We start from the raw sequence: 10538 nt of genomic DNA, 5'->3' as shown, positions 1-10538 counted from the left end.
ACTAAAGGAATCTGGCATATCAGGGTGTGGGAGAAACAACAGACAAACCTTGGAGCATGAGAAATAGAACAGAAAAAAGACAGCAGGGTAACGATAGTAAAATAACGGAGACATAATACTAACTGAGGACAAAAAACAATACGAAAAACAAAACTACCGAAAAACGATACAAAGACGAAGATGGAAAGACAATCGTACAGACACAAATGAAGTGGCCCGAGAAAAACCGTAGAAAATAAAGAAACAAACAAAACCATAGTCTTAAAAAGACAAACTGAAATACAAGAACAAAGATAGGGCAACGAAAGAAACGGCATGACAAGGAAGTGTAAAGGAGAATTCGAAACAAACGAGGCCTGCGAAAAATTGACAGTCAAACCTTAGGCTAAAAGTATGGCGTGCCAGGAACAAATCGTGACAGGAAAGCCTTAGTTTAAAACGTGACAAGGACAAAAAGACAGAAAAACAAGAACAAAACCATAGGGGAAGAGGCGAATATGTGACTAAAAAGAGAGAAGAACGCTAAAAAATGCCAAGGGAAAAATCATGACAGAAACGTTAATAAAACTAAAAATACTGAACGAGACATGGGAAAATTTTAAGAGCAAAACAAAACAGCAAAATAAAAATAAAAACTCTAGAGAGACAATAGCAGAGTATGACAAGAAAAGAAAGCTAGAAAGAAAGGAGAGTTAACGATGACACATAATACAATACCGTACCAACGAGGGATAGCTAGGAAAACGACAGGAGAACTATTCTAGAAATCCCGGAAGAAAAATGAGAACAAAACTTTAAGAAGAAAAGAGAAAGGACTTGCAAAAAAATTTAACCTAATTAAAGAGAAAGAAGACAAATAGAACAAAAATAAACAAGAAGAAAAGGGAACATAGCAATAGTCTCAACATGTTAGAAGAATATGATAGTGAAACTGACGGAACTAAAGGAAAACCATAATAAAACAAAACAAACATGACAGAAACAACAAAAGGAAAGCAACTTTTTGAAATGAAAGCAATATTTTCAACATGTTAGGAAAACAGATTGCAAAACTGACAGAACAGAAAGAGAACTATAGAGAGACAAGACAAACATGACAGAAACAAAACGGAAAACAAAATTTTGAAATGAAAGCAATAGTTTCAACATGTTAGGAAAATAGATAGCAAAAATGACAAATGTGGCAGGAAGGATGACAGCAGAACAGAAGAGAAATAAGACTGACATGTTACAAAAAGCGATAACAGAAAAACAAGGAAACATCTAAAAAGAAACAAGAACAAAACATGGAAACTGAAATAATAAGAGCAAAACTGTGAAAAATAAGAACAAGGCATGACAGAAAACTGTTAAAACTTTAGTGAAACGACGGGAAAAAAACATGAGAAGAGGAGAATGTAAACCTCTAGAGATACGTCAGAAAAAAAAAAGAACAAAAAAATGGCGAAAAAATGGACACGAAACTAACAAGAAAGAAAAGCGACTGATGACAGCACGGATAATATGGAGGGGCTAAGATGACAAGGGGAAAAAAAACGACCGTAGAACTACAAAAAAAAAAAAATAAAAAAAAAATAGAAATATGGGAACAAATCTGTTGAGAAGAGCAAATGATGGCACTTTAAAAGAACAAGAGGGAAATTATAAAGTCACAAGCCAAATGCGACAAACATGGGAAATAGTAAAACAACTTGGTGAAATAAAACCAGCAATTCCAGAAAAGTAGCAAAACTAAATTGTGCAGTGAGACGTACAACAAATTTGGTACGACAGATATGAGCTAAATAGAGTAGGAACGAAATTTGAATGTCATAAAATCTGAAAACGATGACAAAACCGCGGAGAAGCTAGTCATGAGCAACGTCGATAAATAAAGACCAACTGACTTAATGACGAGGCAAACATTCGTGACAGACAACGTACTAATGGGAGAAAAAATCTGAAATCCATAAGATTACCCCCTTGGTTTTCAATCTTCTGGACGTTTCGGTATTTCCTCCAAACCTTTCCGTTTTGAGAAAGGGAGGATGAGCATTGAAGTCAAATCTTTATTTTTCGTCGAGAGAGTGAAAGAGCGAAAGCCTCTGAGTTTGGCATGTGTATTGACGATTTTGCAACTGGTTGCAGTAAAACTGCTGAAAATGTAACACTGAGATACATAAACAACACAGGTGTACAGGAAAAAATGACAACGAAATAGAACAACACATGCCAGAATCGAACAAGAAGAGTAAAATGCACTGACTGACAAAATATACAAATATCACGATAAACCGCTGAGTAAAACATAACTCGACAGGAATAGAGCTTGAAATGTGAACGTAAAGTAGTTTGATAGCAATACAAATAAAAGGTTTGAGTTCTAACTCATTACATTCATTAATCAATTCCACTTTGGCTGTATGATCCGTTCTTCGTGTTCTTGATTTTGTGCGCGTGACTTAGCACGTGTTGAAACAAATTGTGACAACTGTGAAAAAAAGAAAGGCATCAGGGTGATTTAATGATGTCGGATTGAAGTCTTAATAAGTCCTTCAGACAAGACGCGATGGTGGCGTGGGTAGTTGTAATCTATCGATTCTAAGTGGTTTTTTGTTTTTTGGTTTTTCGTTTTTTTTTTCTAAATTACATATCTAAGTTGTTGTTTTTTTTCCTATATCTGGTGTTGCTTTTAGTTTACTTTACATTGAGGAAGGGTTGGTGGGTGAGGACGGTGCTTAATCTAGGAAAGACGGTTTTTATATGATCATTCATGGGATCATATAATTCATCTCGTGGTCTTGTCTTCCAGGCTTAAGGTGTTTTTGTACAGTTTATGAGGGGACCACACCTAACCTTTTTCAACCGGCTATTGGGTAGTCTTCTCCGATGCCGATCGATGTGAAACTTAAACCAGTTATTTGTTTCGGATTGAAGTTTGCCAGGATTGATATTTTTGCAAATAGCTATTGCCATGACGACGATAAACAAAAAACCTCGCCGGAAATCAGTAAATTGTAAATATTGCGCGATCCAGAATTGAGTTAGCAAAGCCACCACTAAATTCTTAAACTATGGTATATGAGAAATGAAGTGGACAAGAACAAACAACTTCTGTATGTTTGATTTCAAATAAATCAATAACACATCTCAAAACTAATTTTTGCGTCCTAAAAGTGAATGAACGAACTATAGAATAAATACTGCTTTGATAAAATGACTTGAAACAAGAGAGTATAATCTGTTGCTTGAAAATATTGTCAATATGTGCCTTGAAGTCTTCGTTTGAAGCCACCAAAGTTTTACCGATTTTCTCTGTTGCAATCCTGAACACAAGTTTTTTCTTTGCGATATATTCCGCATTAATTTTTCACGTATTTTTTTTTAATTCATGCGCTTTTTTAAAATTGTCAGAAACGACTCGATGGATTTTGATGTTGAGAACAACTTTATTGCAAAGGTTCGTTGAAGTTGATTTTAAGAAACATCTTTAAATTTAATTTCGAAGAGGACGCATAAAGCGACAGAAATGTTTACGTTCAGATACAATGCAAACTCGCTATTTGTGCGTTATGTTAATGTATTCAAATCAGTGTGTACAATATTTCGCCGGGACTGATATATTTTTTGCAAATCACCAGTTGAAATCTTGAATGCACAAAATTTCACTTTATAGTGATTTCGAGATTTTTTTGTTTATCGACTTCATGGAAATATCGATTTTACTAAAAAATCGATCCTAATAAAATATCGATCCTAATAAACTTCAATCCAAAGCCAATAACTGGTGTAAATTGCATGTCGATCGGTATTGTAGAAGACTACCAAATAGCCGGTTGAAAAAGTGAGGTATGTTCCCTCAAAACTGTATCGAAACTCGTTAAGGCTTTGATCCGATATCACAAATTAATTATAAAAGGGAACTTAAGCAACGACGACGATGACGGCAAGCGCAATAGCAACGCCAAAAATGAGCATAAACAATCGTTTGCATGTGCTGAGTACATTTTGGTACATTGATTTTACGTCCAATGCAAAACTGAACAACGTTGAATGCGGAAATTCAAGGTTCTATGGGAAACGTGAGCACATGATGGTGAATTTTTCATCCTTTTACTTTTCAAGGACGCCGTTCCTACTAATTCAATTCCTTGAAAGAGTTGGAATAATCATAAATTAGTTAATTTAAATTTATATTTATATATTTATTTTTTTTAAAAATAGATTTTTAGAGATTGGATTTGAACTTGTCTTTAATTCCTGGATAGGTTTAATCGTGCTTTGTTGACTGAGCTTTTAAGGTGGCTGGTACTGGTTTGTAGCACCTTCCTGCACTTATACTTTGACCGATCAATACTACAACAATAATGGTTCAAACGAATGTCTTATTATTGGTGAATAATTTGTGGTCGTTTTCTTGTCATAATAGATTGTCACAGAAACATTATAGCCTGCTAAAAACACCCGTAATTTTAGCTTTAACCACTTAAAGCTATGATTAAGGGTGTTTCATTATTTTTTTTTATCGGATTATATTGTTCCTGTGGCAACCTATTAAGTCGAGAAAACGACCACAACTTATTCACCAATGATTAGGTATTTTTTGAAGCCATTATTGGTGTATCAACTGAGAAAGACTTGAATTATATATTGATCAATCAAAGTATATAATTGTTGGAAAGTATTGGAAACCGGTGCCAGCCACTATGTTAATTGTAGCTTTAAAAAGCGCGTTTTTAAGATTTTTCTATTTGAGTTGTTGATTTTGGAATTGGAGTCAAAAGTCGAGGAAAAGAGAAGCCTAATTGTGCTTATTTAAATGGAAAAAAGTAAGCTTAAGTTGTTTGGGTCAGAAATGTAAGCAGTTGTCAGAGACAGCGAAAAGAATAGCAAAAAAAATAAACTAAGTCTTTTGGCGAGAAAATGTTTTCGAAGTAAATGGGTTGTTGAACAATAGAAAGGAAATAAAAACGCGCTTTTAATGGGGGTCTGGTAACTACACGTTTTTACCTTTGATTGTTTGCTCGCAAAAAGAAAAAAAAAGCGCTGTGCTTTTAGTGTGGGTGTTGTAGCATGGAGTCAAAAATAAACCAAGTCTTTTGGCGGGAAAATCCGTACAGGTTTTAGACGGATTTAGCCCTTCAAAAGCAAAAGGTTTTATTTTGACTTTCTGCTAGACCCGTGTTAAAAGTGCAGGACTTTTTTCTTTTCGGCAACCTCTCCTAGGCAAAAAAAAGTAAAAGAGATAGCCTACAAAATGACTAGTTACCAGGCCCCCTTAAAAGCGCGAATTTTTTTAATTTATTATTTTAATGAACAATACGAATAAAGTTGAACAATGGAAAATATTTTAAAATCTTTATTGACTAATTGATATAAATTACAAGTAACTTGTAAGTAATTGCTACTTAAACCAGACGATGAAGTAAATAAACTACTATGGTTGACAAAAATATTGTGTGAAACGAATTACTGAAGTAAAAAGCGAATAATTTTTATAACTACAACTAAGTTGTTGTTGTTGTTGTTGCTTTTTTTTGCTTTGAAATATTAGCAGAAAACAAGAGTAAATCGGTTATTTCTAACTACACGCTAAGTTTTGGTTCACTAAAAGTTCTCGAAAGTTTTTTAGGGTCGAATTTCAATTAAGGCAAGTTTTAACTTTTCAGCCATTTTAAAGCAGATTAAAAACTTGACGCGAAATACAGTGAATATTTGTATGGAAATTGGCCGTTAAGAAAGATTTTGTGAATATGTGTCAATTGCACACTGACTTTCAATACAAACACTGCATTTCGCGAAATGTTTCAACCAGTTTCAAAACGACGGAAAGATCACTAACATGCCCATAACTAGAAAAAGACTAAGCAACCAAAATCGTAGCGAAAACACCTGGTTTTACCTCGGTGTAAGGAACCTGTAAAAGTCACAGCTCAGTGAAAATAAAATAACCTACAGCACAAAGAAAAAGCTATAAGGCTCTTACACCGAGGAAAACCCAAAAACTCAATTTGCACTATACAGATGTGTCTGGATTAACTGCCAAAAATTAAGTTTCATAGTTAGAAAAGTATGAGTGTAATTTCAAGAAATTTTGGTGACATAAAACAATTGCTCAAGCCAAAAGATAAATCTGGATTAACTGCCAAATGTTAGGTTTAATTGTTTTCAAAAGTATGATTGTGATTTCAAGATTTGAAATTTTGGTGACATAAAAGACAATTGTTCAAGCTAAAATCAACCGAAAGATAAATCAGGCTGGCCCCCGATATTCAAAAAGGGGATAACGTTACCCAGGGGATAAAAATACCGGTTTTTGTACAACCGGGGCCTGTGCCGTGAACTTTCGTATCGTGCACTCATTAAAGAATCGTAAATGTTTCGTTCAAATAACGGATACTTATAAATTCAACGACTTGATCAGTTCAAATTGTCGTATCCAATGTTTCTAATCAGCAAAATTGCGTTCAAGATTTTTGTTTTTGGTGTACACTTGCTAAAAACGTGCATTTTGTTTTAATGTTTGTTGGATCCTTGGCGTTTTTACTGAAACTTAAGGCAATTCAAGGAACTTTCTGTTGATTAGTGCAAGACCTCGCTTAAACAGTACATTTTCTACCTCAAAATGTGCCCAAAAAGTTCAGCGATGTTTAGTCTTTCTCTTGTCTTGCTTGCTTGCATATTCTTTCCAGCTTGCGGAGGTGATTTGTTCTGCATCTTGGGATTAACAGTTAAAAGAAAAGGAACTTGACATTAATTTCATGTAACGCCATGTAATCAACTTAATTATTGGTTTTGGAAATGAAGCATGTAATATGAGTACCTACGTTACTCGCTTAATGGAATCGCAAAATCTGGATTGCAAAACTACTCGTTTTTCTTCATTTTGTAGTGTCAAATAAATTATAGTATACCATGAAATCATTTTTTTAAAACGGATGTTTTAATTGCAGGCCCATGAAGTTCCATAACACTTTATTAAAAACAAAAACGTCAGGTTAAGAGGCCATTTCCTTAGTTTTCCAACGTACCTTACCCCTGGTCATAGAAAACGAAAAGATAGAGAAGATAGAGAGGAACACGACATGTCAAAGGAAGTCAGTACTATTTAATTTCTGATTTATTTCTTATTCAAATGACGAATAGCATTCCGTACTAGCCTTACACTGTTCTGAGGAAATTGAAGTGAAGATTTAGAAATCCTCGGTTCGTGTCAGGAAGTCTTCATGGCGAAAGTGTTTGAGTGATATTTTGGAAGACTTGAGAAAGTTTGGAAATTTTCTTTAACCTTTGGATCAACTTTAAAAAACAAAAAAATCCCTGGAATTTCATACCAACTTTGAAAGTTCTTGAAAAAACTTTCTCAAACTCATTAATAATCATTGAGAGAAAATAAAGGAAATCATTACCGTGAAGGAGGTTTGAAAATGTGATGTTAATTATCATAAAATTTTGTGAACTTTTGCTTTGAATTTCTCCAAGAATTATCAAGAGTTTTAGAAGCTATATCAAACACTCGAAAGAGTGTTTCCTCCTATTTCCAAACACCTCGAAGTTGGTTAAAAAAATCTCGGCTGCGCCTCGTTTTTCCAACCTATTTCTCGGTGTTTGGAAATCGGAGGAAACACTCCCGCAAAGGTGTGAGATAAAGGAGAGACTTACCCTTTTATAGCGGAACTTCTGGTTTAAACTAATCTGCAGAATATGACAAATTACAGTTGTGCCGCCCCACTGTACTTAGACCTGGAGAGGGAGGAGGTTTCTTCCCTTAGCGACATCGAACCTGAATAAGTTTTCAAATATTTGAGCAAAGGCGAAGAAACTTCATGACGTTTTGGGAATTTTTTCTGGAAAACATTTAATGTGGTCGGTTAGTGTTTACACTGGAAACCAACATAAGAACAGGCAGTTTTTTCAGAAAATGGAAAAATCCCTTTTCAAAATAAAGAAAATAACTTTTCTTGCAGTAACTTTTATGCTTTAAGCTCATATTTAATATCAGTGTTCCTTTATCGATTTCGATTACTTTTTGTATAATTGCGGCGCTTTCCTGAAGTTTTGGGGAAATCCAGAAATGCAACATGGATGGCCACAATCATGACGTAATAGCACGTCTTACACATATTGGGATGTACTATCTATAATCGAAGCGTCATCGTCATAGCTTTTATACTTGCGAAGTTATGGAGACATACCCCCACGCCCCCTCCCCCGTCACAACCTGCCCCGGAAGACGAAAAATGCCTTGTGTAGATAATGTTAAGAACAGAATTAACGGATAATCAAGTCTTATTTCTCCCTTGTTACTCAGAAAATGCCAACAGAGTCAATTTGAATAGCCCTTTTCATGGTTGATTTTTCTCATTTGCTTTACAATGTTATCTAACGTGGATGCGAGGCAATTTCGGGCTAAAACTGCAAAATAGCCCGAAAATGCCTCACATACATGCTAGATTTCATTGTAATTCAAAAGAGCAGAGTTAATCGTGAAAAGGACTATTAAAGTGTGCTCTTTATTAGAGCGCTGTTTTGCGCAGTGATTAAAAAAAAGTGCCACTATCTAGATATCTGACATAAAAGTCACACGCAAATATTTTCAAAGAATAAAACATCGTTTGTAAGCTTGCAACATGTTTCGTTGATGACTGGTTCACAAATCTGTGTTAGTTCACAGTTTTTCATTTCTTGGGGAACGCGAAATATGGCTTCATCGGTTATTCAAAAAACAAAAAACAAACAAAAAAAACCATCGTTATTTGCTGCGGAAATTTGGCATCACACGAGTCAATCACGTGTAAGTTAACGTATAATCGTTCTAAACTGTTAACGCATGGCGAGGCGTATACTATGAGCAATTTCTTTCCAGCCGCTGCTAGGGTGCACATTTGTTCGGATATCTGACAACAATCTTGTTCACCGCACAATTACATGGGCTTAGAGTCGAATACAACTGCTAAAATGATTCGACATTGGTGTAGTTAACGGGATCGAAATTCTTATAGTGTCTTTAGAAACGCTTTAATCGTCGATAACGTACTGGTACAAATCGTTTCACCTCTATCGCATTCTCGCGAACAAGTACTGTCGACTCCTAACTCTTAATCACATCTCATCGAAAGCGTCTCACAAATCGCATACTAATATCCACCACGTTTTTTTGGTGTATATGCCTTTCAACTGGTCACGTTACAAGGTCATCACTCCATAAAAAGGACGACCTAATTTTCACTGTTGAATGTGCAGTCCGATTCTCTTCGTGCTAAAGTATTTAAATAATTAGCTTGCCGCTATGTTACGCAAATTCGCTTCAACTTAGCCTTTTTACAAACCGCTTTTTATCATTAATTATGTAACCTTGATAATGGCGCAAGATGCACCGAAACGTCGGTTCCTATCACTCATATTTCTTGTTTCATGTATTTCTAAATCCTTTCTTTTAAAACATCAATTAACTACACTATTCTTACAATAGGCCATTTCCGAGTTGCTATGAAACTCATTATCAAAGCGAGGCTAACTTCAAAGTTTTTATGATGAAAATTAGTTTTCATTCATATGCAAACAAAACTAGTTTTCATATGAAAAGCTTTTACACTTAGCCTCGCTTTAATAATGAGGTTCATAGCAACTCGGAAATGACCTATTGGGAACTGAACTATCCAAACTTCACTCAAACTTGACCCGTGCAACGACCTGAAAACGCCAGCTGCCGTTACAGCCGACAAATAATAATAATAATGATAATGATAATGATAATGATAATGATAATGATAATGATAATGATAATGATAATGATAATGATAATGATAATGATGATAATGATAATAATGATAATGATAATGATAATGATAATGATAATGATAATGATAATGATAATGATAATGATAATGATAATAATAATAAAAATAATTATAATAATAATAATAATAATAAAAATAGTTATAATAATAATAATAATAAAAATAATTATAATAATAATAATAATAATAATAATAATAATAACTATAATAATAATAATAATAATGATAATGATAATGATAATGATAATGATAATAATAATAATAATAATAATAATAATAATAATAATAATAATAATAAAAATAATAATAATAATAATAATAATAATGATCAGCATCATCATCTTCATTATCATCACCTTTATACCGGGAGCCAACATCACGAAAGTGATATTCAGTTGGGCCCGGTAGATTGAGAAAAAACTTCTAACACTTAAAAAAGTTACAAATGCTTTATACGAATTTGTAAATTGCAGGCGAGGGGAGATCTCGTATTATGAAGTCTTTTACATGGAACATCTTTCTTTCATTAAAAATTGAAAAATCTAATTTCTGCAGGATCGTTTGAGTAGATGCGTTGATTCATTTTGTGTAACGTTAGCCCAGCAATAGAGTTATTATGCTTGCAATCGGGAATAATGGCCTTAGAATTAAACCCATAGATAATCAATCGTATTAGTCACCCAGATTGAAAAACAGTTTTTGCGTAAAACATCGGCAAATTTCTTATCATCTTCTCGAAAACAAATGCATGTAATTAAT

General features: G+C 34.1%; 1 long non-coding RNA gene across 1 annotated transcript; it reads right to left on the bottom strand.

Moving 5' to 3' along the window:
* Positions 1-57: 57 nt before the first annotated feature.
* On the bottom strand, positions 58-1161 carry LOC146471431 (uncharacterized). The gene is made up of 2 exons (XR_014866664.1): positions 468-1161; positions 58-427 (listed from the first exon to the last, which is right to left on the bottom strand). It is a non-coding gene; the product is annotated as an uncharacterized LOC146471431 (long non-coding RNA).
* Positions 1162-10538: the final 9377 nt, after the last annotated feature.

This window comes from Pavona decussata, unplaced genomic scaffold, assembly GCF_977016875.1.
Source record: "Pavona decussata unplaced genomic scaffold, jaPavDecu1.1 SCAFFOLD_102, whole genome shotgun sequence".
Taxonomy (NCBI): domain Eukaryota; kingdom Metazoa; phylum Cnidaria; class Anthozoa; order Scleractinia; family Agariciidae; genus Pavona; species Pavona decussata.
Note: the sequence above shows the minus strand (reverse complement) of the source record. Positions and strands in the feature narration are given on the sequence as shown.